The sequence below is a fragment of the Akebia trifoliata genome, chromosome 9 (assembly GCF_017979445.1).
Source record: "Akebia trifoliata isolate Shusen 1 chromosome 9, ASM1797944v1, whole genome shotgun sequence".
Taxonomy (NCBI): Eukaryota; Viridiplantae; Streptophyta; class Magnoliopsida; order Ranunculales; family Lardizabalaceae; genus Akebia; species Akebia trifoliata.
The window spans coordinates 19,140,111-19,157,793 of record NC_141383.1 but is presented as its reverse complement, the minus strand read 5'-3'; the positions used below and the strand labels follow the sequence as shown (position 1 = coordinate 19,157,793).

General features: G+C 39.8%; 1 pseudogene across 1 annotated transcript in view; it reads left to right on the top strand.

Moving 5' to 3' along the window:
- LOC147394510 (rust resistance kinase Lr10-like) overlaps positions 1 to 17,193 on the top strand; it is a 90,833-nt pseudogene extending 73,640 nt beyond the window's left edge. The window contains exon 3 of the transcript XR_015181376.1: positions 16,003 to 17,193. The product of XR_015181376.1 is annotated as a rust resistance kinase Lr10-like (transcript). The remainder of the gene's footprint in view (positions 1 to 16,002) is intronic.
- Positions 17,194 to 17,683: the final 490 nt, after the last annotated feature.

Sequence of the window (17,683 nt, the reverse complement as noted above, 5' to 3'; positions counted from 1 at the left end):
ACGACTTTGGTAGCTTGAAATCTGACTTAAGTAGCAAAATCAATTATACCCTGACGATGTTTTTCATGACATGCTTCCACCGTGATCGAGTTACCTTGAGCCATTCCTTGATTTGAAAGGACTTTAAATAGGACGAAAAATAGGCTTAGGCTAGGGTTGTGAAAGGATGTAAGAAAGGCTGAGTCTGGATTTATTGATGGGTAGATTGGACAAGGGGTTTGTCTGTTTTTGTTTCGAAAATATGATCTATGTCTCCTCCCATCGTCACACGAACTTGTTTAGGTAAGAGATTTGGGTCGAGGTTAAGATCAGACATTCGAGGTTTTTGACTTTTTGATTTTTTTTGTATTTTTAGCCGTTCACAGTTTATCCTCATGCGGGCTAGGAGTATACTTTGGTATTTTTGCTTTGACTTTTGACGATTTTTTTTTTTTTGTTTTTTATTTTTGTGGTGGTGACTTGCCCCGGTCCTAGGTTAAGAAATTAATGTGATGGCTCAAAGAGGGTTAACTAAGGGTAGATAATTGTTCAGGTAGTAGAAAGATGGCCTCTCTTCATTTCAAGGAACGACTTTAGGCGTAATATTTTTTCACGGTATCAGCATTGATCGGTTGTGGAAAGACTTCCCCATCCATCTCTGTAAGGATTAGCGCCCCTCCGGACAGTACTTTTTGGACGACGAATGGCCCATCATAATTCGGACGGAACTTTCCTCTCGCATCTTCTTGTATTGGCAAAATCTTCTTTAAAACAAGATCTCCTGGCGAGAACTCTCTAGGTCGAACCTTCTTGTTATAAGCTCGTGCTATTCTCCATTGATAAGTTTGCCCATGACAGATTGCTGAAAGTCGTTTCTCCTCTATTAAGTTCAACTGATCGAATCGGGCTTGGACCCATTCTGCTTCATCCAATTCTACTTCATTTAATATCCGAAGGGAGGGAATCTCGACATCAACGGACAAGACTGCTTCCATTCCGTAGACCAGTGAATAAGGCGTTGCCCCAGTCGAAGTCCGGATTGACGTTCGATAAGCATGTAGAGCGAATGGTAACATCTCATGCCAATCCTTATAAGTAACGGCCATTTTCTCGATGATCTTCTTGATGTTTTTGTTAGCGGCTTCAACTGCTCCATTCATCTTTGGTCTATAAATGACAGAATTATGATGGGTGATCTGAAAATCCTTGCACATCTTAGACATGTCTTTGTTCTGGAGATTTTTGGCGTTATCGGTTACTATCCTGCTTGGGAGGCCGTACCGACATAAGATTTTCTTCACAAATTTCAAGACATTGCTTCTCGTGACATTGGCGTAAGATGCTGCTTCTACCCATTTCGTAAAGTAGTCTATGGCGACTAAGATGAAGCGATGCCCATTGGAAGCTTGAGGATTGATCTGTCCGATGACATCCATGCCCCAGAGTGAGAAGGGCCAGGGAGAAGTCATATTGTGCAATTCTGAAGGTGGTGCGTTGATCTTGTTGGCATAGATTTGACACAAGTGACATTTTTGAACATGTTGATATCCGTCGCTCTCCATAGTCATCCAGTAGTAACCCATTCTCATAATCTTCTTTGCGAGCATATGTCCATTCATGTGAGGTCCACAGACTCCTCCATGCACGGTCTCGATTAAGCGTTGAGCTTCTGTCTGTGTTACACACTTGAGGAGGACCTCGTGATACGACTTTTTGTACAAGACTCCGCTACTCAAGAAGAACTGTCCTGCCAATCTCTGAATAGTCTTTCGATCCGTCGTTGTGGCATTGGGTGGGAAAGTCCGGTCCTCTAAGAATGCCTTGATGTCTGCATACCATGGTTTTTTTTCAGGTTCCTCGATCTCCACAGGCAAGCAATATGCTGGCTCATCTTGGATACCAATCTCAAGAGGGTCGACTATGGTGTCTTCGGAGATGCTGACCATTGAGGCTAGAGTAGCCAATGCATCTGCAAACTGATTCTTAGCCCTCGGCATGTAAGTAAAAGAGATTCGGGTGAAGTTTGAACTTAGATCTTCGAGATATTCGTGATACGGAACCAGTCTCTGCTCTCGGGTCTTCCATTCTCCCGTTGTCTGGTAGATTACCAGATTTGAGTCTCCAAATACGTCTAATTCATCCACTTTGAGGTCGATCGCTGCTTTCAACCCCACAATGCATGCTTCGTACTCCGCTTCGTTGTTTAAACACTGAAACCTTAATCTGACTGCAATGGGGATATGTGTTCCGTCTGGCTTAACCAAGACTGCCCCAATTCCGTTTTCCTTTTGATTTACTGCTCCATCGAAGTACATTTTCCAAGTAGATTCTCCGTCGTCGCTCTCGGCTTCAGCGAATAAGATGGCTTCATCAGGAAAATTTGTCTTTAATGGCTCATAGTCGGGCAAAGGGTGTTCCGCTAAGTGGTCAGCAATAGCTTGTCCTTTAATGGCCTTTTGAGTGACATAGGAGATGTCGAACTCAGATAATAGTAGCTGCCATTTTGCGGTGCGTCCCGTTAGCGCCGACTTCTCGAAGAGGTACTTCAAAGGATCCATCCGAGCAATGAGCATAGTCGAGTAACTAAGCAAGTAGTGGCGTAGTCGTTGTGATGCCCAGACAAGAGCACAACACGTCTTTTCGAGGGTTGAATAGTTCGTCTCGTAACTTGTGAACTTCTTGCTAAGGTAATAGATGGCACGCTCTTTTCGACCTATTTCATCATGTTGTCCTAGTACACAGCCCATGGAGTTTTCTTGCACGGAAAGATACATCAGTAGAGGTCGACCTGGTGTAGGTGGAACTAAAACTGGTGGATTAAGCAGATATCTCTTAATCTTGTCGAAAGCTTCCTGACAGTCTTCATTCCATTCTTTCGGCTCATTCTTCTTCAGTAGTTTGAATACTGGCTCACATATCGGAGTTAGTTGTGCGATGAACCGACTAATGTACTGAATTCTCCCTAGGAATCCCCTGATCTCCTTCTCTGATTTGGGAGGCTCCATATTTATGATGTACTTCGTTTTAGCTGGATCGATTTCGATGCCTATTCTACTGACAATGAACCCCAATAGCTTTCCAGACGTGGCCCCAAATACACATTTTGCCGGATTAAGTCTTAAGATGTACTTCCTTAATCGGTCAAACAGTTTCTTTAGGTTTACCAGATGATCCTCATCGAGATTGGATTTAGCTATCATGTCGTCCACGTATACTTCTATCTCTTTGTGGATCATGTCATGAAATAAGGCCGTCATGGCTCGTTGATAAGTTGCCCCAGCATTCTTGAGATCGAATGGCATAACCTTATAATGGAAAATACCCCAAGGTGTAATAAACGCAGTCTTCTCTTGATCTTCTTCCGCCATTTTTATCTGATTGTAATCGGAGAAGCCGTCCATGAAGGAGAACATACCGTGCCCTGCTGTGTTATCGACCAAGGTGTCGATGTGTGGCAATGGAAAGTCATCTTTCGGACTGGCTCTGTTCAGATCTCGGTAATCCACGCACATACGTACCTTTCTATCTTTCTTCGGTACAGGGACGACATTAGCGAGCCACTCAGGGTAGGTGGATACTGCGAGAAACCCTGCTTGGAACTGCTTCATTACTTCATCCTTGACCTTTAGTGTCCACTCTGGTTTCAACCTTCGTAATTTCTGCTTGACTGGCTTGCTTCCTGATTTGATAGGTAACTTGTGAACGACTAAATCTGTGTCTAACCCGGGCATGTCTTGGTAGGACCATGCGAATACATCTTGGTACTGTTGCAAGAACTTTGTCATCTCCTCTTTCTGCTCAATCGTTAATAGGATTCCGATTTTAACGATCCGTGGGTCATCTTCAGTACCTAGGTTCACTGAGTCTGTATCCTCTATATTTGGCTGAACACCCTTCTCGTGACGTTCTATGAGTTCTTTGATTTCTTTTGGAGGATATTCAACCTCTTCCTCTAACTCTTCTTCAATCCCCATGAGATCAAAGTCGAGCTCGAGGTCAAAGTCGTATTCATCTCTTTCATACTTTGTTCTGTCACCAGGCTCATTCAACTGAGGAAATTCTTTAAAAACCTTGGGTATTTTAAAGATTTCTGATTTTTTTGAATTTTTGAGAATATTTGATTTTTTTGAATTTTGAAGAGTTTTTGATTTTTTTGAATTTTGAATTTTTTTTGATTTTTTTGGATTTTGAAAACTTTTTGATTTTTGTGGATTTTGTGGACTACCTGTATTTCTGATACAAGATAAAGAAAAATCATGCAAATTCATTAGTAACGAAGGTGAGCCCCCAAAACAGTCTTGTCTCGAGGATGAGGGCTCATTATGGTCCTCGGGCAGATGAGATTTTGTTAATGACGTTTTTTTTGGAGGCCGTAGGGATTCTGGACCCCATGGCGGCCTCGTAAGTGATTGGGTATTCCTCCCAATTCTTGAAAACTTGCCCTTCTTCTGCAGGGCGGATAAGTTGGGAGAGTGACTCCCTTGATGGTTCAGATATAACCATCACTTCCGGGTGACTGTCGTCAAATCCGGGCGCAGGAATTTGTAGGGTGGATGGAATTATGACGGATCCCCAATCGATTTGAAAGGGGGACAGTGATTTATCTTCTTCGCACATTGCGACTTCCACCTTAGGGGGGCTCTCCTTCTTCCTCCTTTTGACTCCATTCGGAATCCCCTCCAAACAAGATGTCCATGCCATCTATAAAGGAATGTGGGGACTCAACGAACGAGTCTTCTTGCGAATGAACAGGCTCGATACTTACAACTCTTGGTTCTCCTGTGTGGTTTGTCGGTGGCAGTTCTGCTGAGTCATCTGACTTCTTCAAGGATGGTGGGAAGCTGATGTTGATGTGTGGTACTTTGCCCAAGTTCCACACATTAGGCTCTCAGTTCTGTCTTCGTGCAAGTCGAAGCTCCCTCTTCTTATCCTTCATATCAGAGATGTCCTTCCTCGTAGGCTTGAAGCCAATACCAAAGTAGGGAATGTGTTTTCGTATGCTGATCAAAGTGGCCCTGCCTTTTCCTTTAGGCCCTAACCCTTGTTTCGGACAATATCTCGCCTTCTTCATCACTCGTCCGACCATTAGGTTTGCTTTTGACCACATTGCCCTTGTCTTCTCTTTTCCCCTTTGGATGTGATTGATAGATGTAAACTGAAAGGCGTGAAACCCCTGTTTATCCCCGGTCATCTCTACATCAATATAAGGCACATCCGGCGATCGATCGGCTGGTATAAGATTTTCTGCGAGGACCGATATCATCCTCTGTCCCATGATGAATTTGACTCGCTGGTGCAAGGAAGAGGGGATTGCCCCTGCGGTGTGGATCCAGGGTCTTCCTAGAAGTAGATTGAATGCAGAGGGTATGTCCAGAATCTCGAATGTCACTTCAAACGTGCATGATCCAATAGTGATTGGGAGATCTAGTTCCCCTAACGACTCAGTTTTCCTACTGTCAAAAGCCCTTACGGTCCTTCTAGTTGGCCTGAGGTAAGATAAATCCACGTTTAACTTGTGCACAGTTTGTATAGGACAGACATTAAGAGCTGAACCGTTGTCGATCAGTACCCTTGCTACCATCATACCTTTGCACATCACCATAATGTGCAATGGTTCAATGTGTCCACATCCTCCGCTAATAAGTTCATCCTCGGTGAAGGTGATCGGATTGGGGGCCATAATCTGACCTACTGTCTTTTCCAACTCTTCTGGTGAGGTGGTCTTAGGTACATGTGCATTACTAAGGACTTTAAGTAGTGCTTCCCGATGATGCTCTGAGTTTAAAAGTAGGTCAAATATACTGATTTGAGCTGGCATTTTGTTCAACTGCTCTAGTATGTTGTACTCACTCTTTCGAATGAGCTTGAGGAGGTCCGTTGCTTCCTTGTCAGTTACCCTGCTCTTCTTCTTCTCTGGTTCCCCTTGAAGTGTTTGTTCATCTTCTACCAGCTTTCCTTTCCCTTTTTCTTTTCTTCTATCATCTTCCTCGTTCTGCATTTTTTGTTCTTTTTCTGGTACTTTGTAGCATCTTCGTGATCTGGTAATATGACCAATGTCTGTTACCATGGCCTCTTTTGGTTTCTCAATCCCTGCAGATGTTACGATCAACGTCTCATAACTCCATGAGACGGTTTGACTGGAGCGGTATGAGAAGGATTTAGGAGACATGATGGTCATGGGTTGAGGGTCTGGCTTTACATGGAGGATAAGAGGTGGCGGACTGGGTTTGACGGTTGATGTAGTGGTGTTTGGGGTTTGTGGGTTGGTATAAGATAGGATGAGGGGTGGTCGGGAGGAAAAACTTGAAGTTTGAGGGGTCGGTGCAACGTAGGGTATGACAAGAGGTGGTCGGGAAGAAAGGCCTGTCGTTGGTATGGTGCAAGGTATAATGAGAGGTGGACGAGCGGTAGAGCTTGGAACTGGTGATGTGTAGGGTATAATGAGAGGTGGTCGTGAAGAATTTGAAGTTTGGGAGTTGGAATGAATGGAGAGATTTGCCAGTCTGACGGGAAGTTGGGATGGTGATTGGTTGGTTGTATCTTGTGGCAATGCATTGATGCTCGATGATGTTGGTTCTTTCCTCAAATTGACTATAACCTTAGAGCCAATAGGTGCTATCAAAACTGAAGGGTTGAAACTCAGTTCATCCCTCTCTATGGCGTTGACTGTCGGCCCATTGCCTCCCTCATTATGTGTTGGTAACGGGTTCTGATTGATATTCTGTTGAGGTGCTTGGGTTGTCGGACCATCTAGGATGATCGCTTTCCTATCGATCAGATTTTGAACTTGGTGCTTCAGTTGCCAACATTGGTCAGTGGCATGCCCTGGCGCACCCATGTGGAATTCGCAGAATTGATTGGGATTGTACCCTAGTCCTTTTACCGCCTCTGGGTTTGGCTGCCTCTTAGTGAGATATTCTCCTCTGAGTAGCGCTGGGAGTAGTTCAGATAGAGTCATAGGCAGACGAGTGAATACTCGAGGGATTCTGTTGGGTCTACGCTGCTCGGTTTGATGATTCTGGGCGAACTGTGGGTTCTAACCAAATACTGGATTTTGACCAAACTGAAATACTGGTGGAGCCGGTGCAGCTTGAGGTGGGTTCACCTTGAAAGGGACCTGAGGTATTGGCGGCCTCTGGTTTGAGATGAAAAAAGGTCGAACATGTTGTACATTGTTAACTTGTGCTTCTTCTTTCTTCTTGTTCAAGACGACCGGTTTCCGTTGAGTAGACCCCCCTGCTGGTGTCCCTAGACTAGACAAGTCATAAATCAGACCTGATCGGATACCATCCTCTACTCGATCCGCCACTTGGACCAATGACGAGAAGCTTGCAGTTGTGTGACCCACTAGATGCGTATAGAATGAATGGCCCAGAGTAGAAATGAATATAGTATTCATCTCTTATTCAGTCATAGGTGGTTTTACTTTGGAAGCTGATTCCCGCCACCTTTGCGCATACTCTTTCACACTTTATTTCGGCTTTCGAGTCATTTTTGCCATATCATTCCTGTCTAATCCCATATCTGTATTGAATTTGTACTCTTCTGAGAAAATTGTAGCCACATCCTGCCAGGTCTTGATTCGAGAGTGATCCAATTGCGAAAACCATGAAAGAGCCGCCCCTGTTAGACTCCTTTGGAAGAGTTGAACCAACAACCTGTCGTCATCCCCAAATTGGCACATGGATCCACAATAAAGCTTCAAGTGTGACAGAGGACATCCGATGCCGTTGTACTTCTCGAAATCAGGATACTTGAACTTTGGTGGTAGTGGTGCATTGGGGTATAGGCAGAGGTCTCTGAATCTCATTCCACTTACGGAGTCCTTGCCTTTCATCTTTCTAATCTCCTCCTCGACTGCCTCGAGTTTGTTGGCAAGTTTCTCTTCTGTGGTACTCCTTACTTCAGCTGCCCTGAATTCACATTCTTCCTCTTGAATGACCTCATGTCGTGGTGGATTACAATGAGTGTGAATTGGTGGTCCTTGATTGGTAGGGACGGTGGGTGGTAAGGTATTCGGTGCTTGCTGAGGTTGTTGTTGCAGTTGTTCGGGTATAGCCTGATTTGAGCTGGATGCCTGATGTTGTACAGCTTGAATGATGCTTGGATTTGCCATTAGCAGATCTAGAATCTTATCATGTTTTTCCAATGCCTTCACCACTATATCTAGCTTTGAAGTGAGATCTGTTATTACTTCTGTCACTGTCTGCTGAGGTTGCTCTGAAGTGCTCATAATTGGTTGTGAGCGTAGAAAATATGGAGGATTGTCAGGTGGTAAGTACTTCTTTCTAGGTCGTTTGGCCACCTGTGGACAAGAGGTTAGACATTAATATATCATTTACACAATGAAGATGCATGACGATTTATTAGGTCAGATTGGATTAATTGGTAAAGTTGCATTAAGAAAATCTTGAATTTGGTTGAGGTTATTTTTTTTTTGTCAGCACGGAGCTGGGGTTCGTCGGCACGGAGCCAGATATTGATCAGCACGGAGCTGGGGTTTGTCAGCATGGAGCTGAAGATTTGCAAGCACGGAGCTGGAGGTTTATCGGCACAAAACCGAATGTTCATCAACACAGGGCTGGAGGTTTGTCAGCACGGAGCTGAAGGTTTATCGGCACGTAACCGAATGTTCATCAGCACAGGGCTGGAGGTTTGTCAGCACGGAGCTGGAGGTTCATCAGCACGGAGCCGAAGGTTTATCAGCACGGAGCTGGGTTTGTCAGCACGGAGTTGAGGGTTTGTCAGCACGGAGCCGGAGGTTTATCAGCACGGAGCCGAAGGTTTGTCAGCACGGAGCTGAGGGTTTATCAGCACGGAGCCGAAGGTTTGTCAGCACGGAGCTGAGGGTTCATCAGCACGGAGCCGGAGGTTTATCATAGCTCATGGTCATGGTTGAGATTGAAAGATTGATAGGGTACAGGTTGGGGATTCGACTCGAAGTGGATATAGGTCGTGAACCCACCTGAAAGTGGGTATGGGTCGTGGACCTAATTGGAAGTGGATATAGGTCGTGGACCCGTTAGGATATGGATATGGGTCATGGACCCAATTGGAAATGGATATGGGGTGTAGGTCTATTAGGATATGGGTATGGGTCGTAGACCCATTTGAAAGTGGATATGGTTTATGGGCCCATTCGAAAGTGGATATGGGTTGTGGACCCATTTGGACATGAATATGGGTCGTGAACCCATTTTGAGAGTGGATATGGGTTGTGGACCTATTTGGAAGTGGGTATGGGTCGTGGACCTATTTGAGAGTGGATATGGGTCGTGGACCCATTTGGACACGAATATGGGTCGTGAACCCATTTTGAGAGTGGGTATGGGTTGGGACTCATTTGGAAGTGGGTATGAGTCGTGGATCCATTTAGAAGTGGATATGAGTCATGGACTCATTTGAAAGTGGATATGGGTTGTGGACCCATTTGGCTATAGATATGGGTCGTGGACCCATTTTGACACGAATATGGGTCGTGAACCCATTTTGAGAGTGAATATGGGTTGTGGACCCATTTGAATATGGACATGGGTGAGGTTGATAGTGGGTCATGTTGGGTCGAGATCAATTTCGATAGGTAGAGTGTAGGTGAGCTCCGTTTGGATCAAACACAAACTACGAGTAGTAGGCCCTAAGTTTGACGATAAAAACGATGTATTTAATCATTTTCAAGTCTTATAACTCAAAATAAAAATAAAGTCCAAGAGAAAAGTTGTCAAGACTGATGTCACGGACGAAATGAGCAGAAAAAAAAAATTTTTTTTTTTTTTTAGGGTTCGTTTTTAATGAACGGACCGAAGTACTTTGGTACTGGTCCGCTCTTTAAAAACGGACCAGAACCTTAATTTTCGTCGATTTTTTTTTTTTTATGATGCAAAGCCTAAGCAAAGATTTCCCCCTTTACCTAGGGGGACATGTAAAGAAATAAAAAAAAAAAAAACAAGCCTAAAAACCTATACAACTTGCCTTCGTGGGCTAAAAAAAACTACAAAGTCATCTCATTGGATTGGAAAAATTACAATAATGAGAGGGTTGATAACTCATTTTTCCCAAATTGTGTCTTAAGCCTCTAATTGTATTGAATGCATGCGGCTATAGGTGGCTTCACGGTTACCCATTCTTCAAACCTCAATGCATACCGAAGTACACATGTCTTAGGTTGGTGATTGGGTTGGATGTGTTCGTCCCCGTACCCGAAATAAGCGATCTCGAGTCGTGAAACTACTAAGCATCCGGGTTTAAACTTTTATAGGTAGAGGAGGTTTGTGTAATGGGCTATGCAAGCGTAAGTGCACAAGTGCATTTTAAAAACAAGTATCAACCCCCTTTTACAAGCATTCAACCCAAAAGATATTAAAGAACATATTACAACCATTCCCCAAGAATAAGAAGACAAAATATCAAACAAAACACAAACAACAACAATGTTAGAAACACATATTGAAATTTGTTCTTTTTTTTTTTTTTTTTTTTTTAAAATAGCCAAATGGTCATGGTTTAAACCCGCAACATCCCCAGTGGAGTCGCCAAGTTGTAGACATGAGAATGTTCACCTTTGAACCTCAATGCTACGTTGTTTGGAGTCGCCACCATTCTTTTTTGTAAATGGGTGTGAATGGGCACCCGAATCGATTTTTTGAAAACCATTTTTTATGGCATTGTAGTGACTCTCAATCATGGAAAAGGTATGGTCTACCTAGGATCTAAGTAAGGGGATTCGGTTAGAAAATGGGGAAGGTGTTAAGCACCCCATTCTCTCCACCTAAGGTGGTTACCTTTAGATTTAGCTATTTTTGAAAAGGATTAAAATAACAAGTAGAATGCATGAGATGCATGAAATGGGTGGGTGCATATAGTGTGTATGTACCTCATTGGAAGAGGTTTTGATGTTGGTGTTGACATAAGAGATATCTTATGGAAAAAGACATTCTATGGAGTCAACACACTTTTGCATGAGTTGAAATGTGGGTTTATAATTTTAGAGAAGTTCCATGAAAGGAGTTCTCTTAGATCTATAACCTTAATGCATGCATGTTTAGCTAGAAACTTAGTGTTTTAACCCCATCAAGAGAGTTACACATTTCTTCATCATAGCCAACATGTGTGATGTGTGTGCATAGTGTACATTATGATGCATGATATGAGAATGGGTTAAAAAAGGGCTTCAACCTCCATCCTTTCGACCAAACCGCCTCAAGCATTCCATGCCCAAGGTTGAGGTTCAATCTACTCGGGATGAATGAGGGTTCTCCATTACATCCTAAAGGCTTCTAAAAATAAAAAAAGGAGAAGGATAGAAGAAGAAGATGCAAGATAAAAGAAAATAACTAAATAACTACTATCCCACCTTGTCCCCTTGGAAGTCTTGAATGAACTTGAGCTTGAGAAGTGAACTTGAGAGTTAAAGGATGTAGTTGAGGGTGAGTTGAGAGAGTTGAAGGTTGAGAGATGAGAGATGAGTAGAGAATTGGGTAGAGTTTTAGGTTGAGAGATGGGGGCTTGAGAGCATGAGTTGTTCTTAGGAAATGAGGGTATTTATAGAGTTTTTGAAGAACTTTTGGGGATAAAGTGGTCCAACCCTAAAAATAAAGAACATGGACATGAGATTTAGGTTATTTCTTTTTGGATTTTCCATTTGTATGAGGGTAAAGATGACATTTGTGAAGAAATCCTAAAAGCATGCTTTGATCCTTGGTTTTTTGGTAAATAGAGGTGAGAGAACAAAAGTACTTTTGGGAGGGTGAATGGGGGAGTGACATGTGTAAAGGTGGAGTGGTAGGTAAAAAGTAGATCTTGGTTTATTTGCAAATAACTCATAAAGCAAGAGTGGAAGTGTAGTTTTGAAATGGACCAATGGGAAAATAAAAGTACTTTTGGGAGGATGAATGGGAGAATGACATGTGTAAATGTGAAGTGGTAGGTGAAAAGTAGATCTTGGTTCATTTGTAAATAACAAATAAAGCAATGGTGGAAGTATATTTTTGAAATGGACCAATGGAAAAACAAAAGTACTTTTGGGAGGATGAATGGGAGAATGACATGTGTAAAGGTGAAATGGTAGGTGAAAAGTAGATCTTGGTTCATTTGTAAATAACAAATAAAGCAATGGTGAAAGTATAATTTTGAAATGGACCAATGGGAGAACTCCATGTATGTACTTGAAGATTCTCACCTTTTGAGGGCATAATGGGAAGTTCTGTCACTTTTGTGGATTATTACCAAAGATCAAATAACCTTTTTGATTTGACTAGACTTTTTGAGAAGGGCATTCTTGAGTTTTCACAAAAGAAAGGTTGACTCTCCAATTAGATGATGCATTGGGTGTTGGAGGCTTATGAGGTATCAACATGTGTCATCTTGTGAAGGGGTGAGAGAATGGACTTAGAATGGGCTTGGTGTTGGGCTTGGGTTTGGGTTAGGATATGGACTTGGGTTTGGGCTTAGGAGGGACTTGGTGTTAGGTTTGGATATGGACTTGGTGTTGGATTTGGATATGGACTTGGGTTTGGAATATGAACTTGGGTTTGGGCTTACAATATGGGTGATGAACATAGGTTTAAAGTGGATTAGGGACAAGGTATGGACATGATATGAGATGCAAATAGTATGTATGTATGCATGAATATGATGCCAAGTGGCAATGTGGGTCCATTGAGAAGTTTAAGTCTAACTCAAAATCAATTCGAGGAAATTTGGACTTTCCTAACGGGTTCGTGCAAATTGGGGTGTCTACAGATATATAAGACAAAATTCTAAAAACATTTGAAGAAAAAAAAAATACTTAAAAAAGATTATGTTTCATGGTTTAATTTTAATCTTAAATTTTGAAGTTTGGTGGGTGTTCGGTATCTGTTAATTTACAAAAACCTTGGATCAAGCCCAAAAATATTCTGCCTATTGAATTTTTTTATCAAAGTTTTCCATGAAATCTAGAGGCTTGTGATGTTGGATTGCCAATGAGGCAATCCATTTGAGCTCAACAACCCTTGGTAAGATTTCAAATCTTACAAAGTTAGTAATGGAAGTGTTTTTCAAGATTAATATAGTAGAGGAAGGAGGGAGACATAAAAACAGTTTCAAGGGTATCTTGTGTAATTTACTAGATATTTGGAAATAAATTGATAATTTAGGTATAATAAGGGTATTTGGTGTATTTTGTGTTATTAATTATGACGGAAATTGGGATAATTCCTTCAAAGGGTAACGTTTCAAAATTTGGGTCTTGATTGGTCCATACTTTACAGTTGGAGCCTTTTGGTCTAAGAGAAATTTCCCTTTTTCTTTTCTTTTTTTTTTTTTTGTTTTTTTTTTTTTACATAGACACGTATTTAGGTATGTTAGAGCCATCTGATTTTGTTGACAGTGATCACTGATCATCCTGTTAAGAACAACTTAATGTATATTAATTAAGATCACCCAAATACATTCCAATTGACCCAAGGGTTGAAACTTGGACAGGCTGGGCTGAACTCATCCCAATTTATAGGCCATCTTGGATTAAGTTATGTAGAAGATGAGTTGAGTCTGAATTAAAATCTCTCAAACCAATCTCACTTCTTGTTGAGTTCAGGTTGATGGTTCGGACAACCAAACTCAACCTAAATCCAATGCTATATGTTAATATATCAATAATTTATATAAAATAATATTTATTTTTAAAATATTTCTTTCTACATATGTTTGTAGTAAGTAAGGAAATATATATATATATATATATATATATATATATATATATATGGGTCCCGTTCGGCACCCTAAGTTTTACCACACACTTTAACAAACGCGTTTTGTCCTATATGGGTTAAAAGTTTCAGAATGGGCTGATTTTTGGTGATGATGATCTCTATGGTGAGGAGATCATCCTCACCAAAAATCAGCTCATTCCAAAACTTCTAACCCCATCAAAAATGATTTACAAAAAATGGACGGTCCACGATTTTTCAACTTGTAAACATGGGGCTAAACATTTCGGAATGGGCTGATTTTTGGGGAGGATGATCTTCTAATCATAGAGATCATCCTCATCAAAAATCAGCCCATTCCAAAACTTCTAACCCATGTAAGACAAAAAACGTTTGTTAAAGTGTGTGGTAAAACTTAGGGTGCTGAACATTTCCCTATATATATATATATATATATGTATATTCAGTTTTCTTTCTATTTGAGTCAATTTCTATATGTGTTTATATATAATCTATTAGTTTTGTTTTTAATGTGGTCTTTCTCATTTAAGATATAAAGGTTATTTGTTGATCAAAATGTAATTAAATTAATTCAACTAACCCAATTCATTCAACCCGCCCAAAACTACTTACAGATAACCCGTGATCAAACCCAATTTCAAAAGCTCAAGCTAAGGTTGAGCTTGGGTTTACCTCCAACCCACTGAAGTTACAACCTGATAGCCCCTACCAAGGTTCAGCTTGGTTAATTGCGTATGAAAAGCAGTCTTTGTAAAGGCTATAGACTCATGAAAATTGGGATAAAAGATATATCTTGAGGATACAAAATGCATATCCTCTATTCAACCGTTTATTTCACCAAGCAACGTTTATTTCAGAAATGTCATTGTGCAACAATGATCATAGATACCTTATCATTGTTGTATTAAAAAAAAAAAAGTTTTTTAAGTGGTACCAGTAGAAAATAATGGATGTGATGATATTAGCATCTCCCTATGTTCATAAACACCATCTTTAACAAATTAACAAAATATGACATATTATGATCGGATTAGAAGAGTTAGGATACAAATACAATTACTCAAATAGGATTTATATGAAAATTAAATGTGATGCGATTCAAAAGATCTGTGATGAATGAAAAAGAATATTTTTCGATAAATATATTAGTAAATTATTATTTTTTAAATAATTGCTTTTTTAGTGTGTTTCCATGCTTTTCATGGGAATATGTATTATTTTTTATGAATATAGACTATGGTTTTGTTGAAGGGGATTGGGTCAACCAAAAGTATTTTACTATTTAATGCCTCTTTTGGTCAAATAGATTTTAGACTTTAGAGTCAGTCATGAATTAAGTATCTAGAGAAAGAAAATACAATACCTATAGGCACTCTAACCATATCTAGACCATAGTGAAAATCTATTTATGCACAAATATAGGTGGCGAAGCGCATATCGAATTGTGCTGGTGGAGTGGGCCGGAGAGCTTACAAGGAAATTAAAAAAATAAAATTGGGGATACAACTATACAAGACCTGACACTATAAATTATTGGTTTGCTTAGGATTTGCCAAAGCTTTGATTCAAAGTTCAAAAATGACTTAAAAATAATAATTGTAGTTTCTTTACAAAAACTGATTATTGAGAGATATTTAATAAAATATAATATTAATTTATTCTTTAAAATTAAAATTTGCAAGAGTCCACGGTTTTGAGTGAACTGTGAACCCAAGGTGCACAAGCGTAGCATGTGTAAAATGTAGTTCAATGTAACTTAGTTGAGTTTTTTTCCCTTCTTAATTTTTTTTCCCACAAATTCAACCAAACATTTTCCTAATTTGTTTTTTCTTATGAGTAGCTTCAGAGCAAGATGATCACAGAACAACCCTTTCTTCCCCATCTATAATTATCTTTCTTCTTCATCCCTTCCATTCCTTTTGTTCAAGCTTTCTTTTAACCAAAAGTCATAACTTTTAGAAATAATATTTTGGAAAAATAACTTTTATTATTATTATTATTATAAATTTTTATTTTTATTTTTATTTATGTTTAAGATATTCACTATTTATGCATAAATATATGCTGTTATTCACTATTTATAGATTACATTATAGACACTTAGATGTGTGTAGAGTTGTTCCCACGTCCTACTTGAACATGAATAAATTATACCAACTCTTTCATTTTTATTTTCTCCAGGTCCTCAAGGTTCTCATTCTCACGACCCATTGATCATAGGTTAGCTCCTTAATTATTGCAAATTCATTTAAATTTTTTTTCTCAAGTAATACAAATTATTATATTGGTGTTAATTCCCTCTTTTGGGTATTTATAGGCACAAGCATGGGAGGCGCCACCATTTTATTATCAATATTACTTATTATTTTATACTTGTATCGGAAAAGTGAACAACAAAAGAAAACTGAGCTGATGGTAGAAAGGTTCCTAGCAAACTACAAGACCTTCAACCCGACCAGATATACTTTTTCAGATATTAAGAAGATGACAAACAAATTTAAACACAAATTGGGGCAAGGGGGTTTTGGATGTGTATACAAAGGAAAGCTTCACACTGGATTCCTAGTGGCAATCAAGATGCTCGAGATTTCTAATGGAAATGGAGCAAATTTTGTCAACGAGGTGGCAACTATCGGTAGGATTCATCACGTCAATGTAGTTCGCCTTCTTGGGTTCTGTTCAGAAAGAACTAGATGCGCTCTCATCTATGAATTTATGCCTAATGGATCACTAGAGAAATTCATTTTAGCAAAAGAAGCTAACACAATTCATAGACCATTTACTTGGGAGAAGATGCAAGAAATTGCGATTGGCATTGCTCGTGGGATTGAATATTTGCACCAAGGGTGTGACCAACGCATCCTCCATTTTGATATCAAGCCTCACAATGTTTTACTAGACCATAATTTCCAGCCAAGGATTTCTGATTTTGGGCTTGCTAAGTTATGCTCCAAGGACCAAAGCATTGTCTCCATGACAGCTGCTAGAGGAACTACTGGTTACATTGCACCCGAGCTCTTCTCGAGGAACTTTGGAACGGTCTCCTACAAATCTGATGTTTATAGCTTTGGAATGTTGATGTTGGAGATAGTTGGTGGAAGGAAGAATTTAGATATCACAGTTGAAAATCACAGCAAATTTATTTTCCAGAATGGATATATGAGCAATTGATTCAAGGGAAAAATCTAGAATTACTCACTCAGATAGAAGGAGATGATGAGATCATGAAAAAGCTTGCAATTATAGCGCTATGGTGCATTCAATGGAGTCCGGTTGACCGTCCCTCCATGACATTGGTGGTCCGAATGCTGGAAGGGGACTTGCAAAGCTTAAAAATTCCTCCGAAGCCATTTTTTTCTTCTAGTGATCCTTAGAACAATGCAACCTTACTCTATGGTAAAGTGTTTGCTATTTATGTATAACAATAAGATGAATACATCTGTGGTAGTAGGAGATATCCAAGCCTTGTAGGAATTGAGTAGGATAAAGTGATTTTACCTTGCATTTATATGTTGTATATGTTTCCTCTTTTTAGAAATTTAAATAAAAATAAAAATAAATAAAAGTATAAAATAACAAAATATGATACAAAAATGTTCTGATTATTTTAGGGTTTCTATGAGGGACAATTTTAGTTTTAGTTAATGGAATTTTAGTTTGTGTTCTCCTTATTTTGATTTATGATTTTTTTTATCACTATTGTTGGTTCTTTACTTGTTGTACCTATTTTTCATAGTAAATTATATCTTCAGTAATGGTAAGATCTCCTCCTCTCCTAGTATCTTTCCAACTCTGAATAAGAATGTTTGTTAATGATCATAAGTCGTTCGCTCTGTTAGTTTTTCATCTAGATTTCCTCACTTCATCGATAATCTTCAATATTTTGTAACTTCCTTTATAAGACTTTTCAAAGAGACTGGTAGTACATGTTGGGACATTTTTCAAAATTAAGGATATTATTTTAATATATTATAATTTTATTTTTATTGAAAAAACCA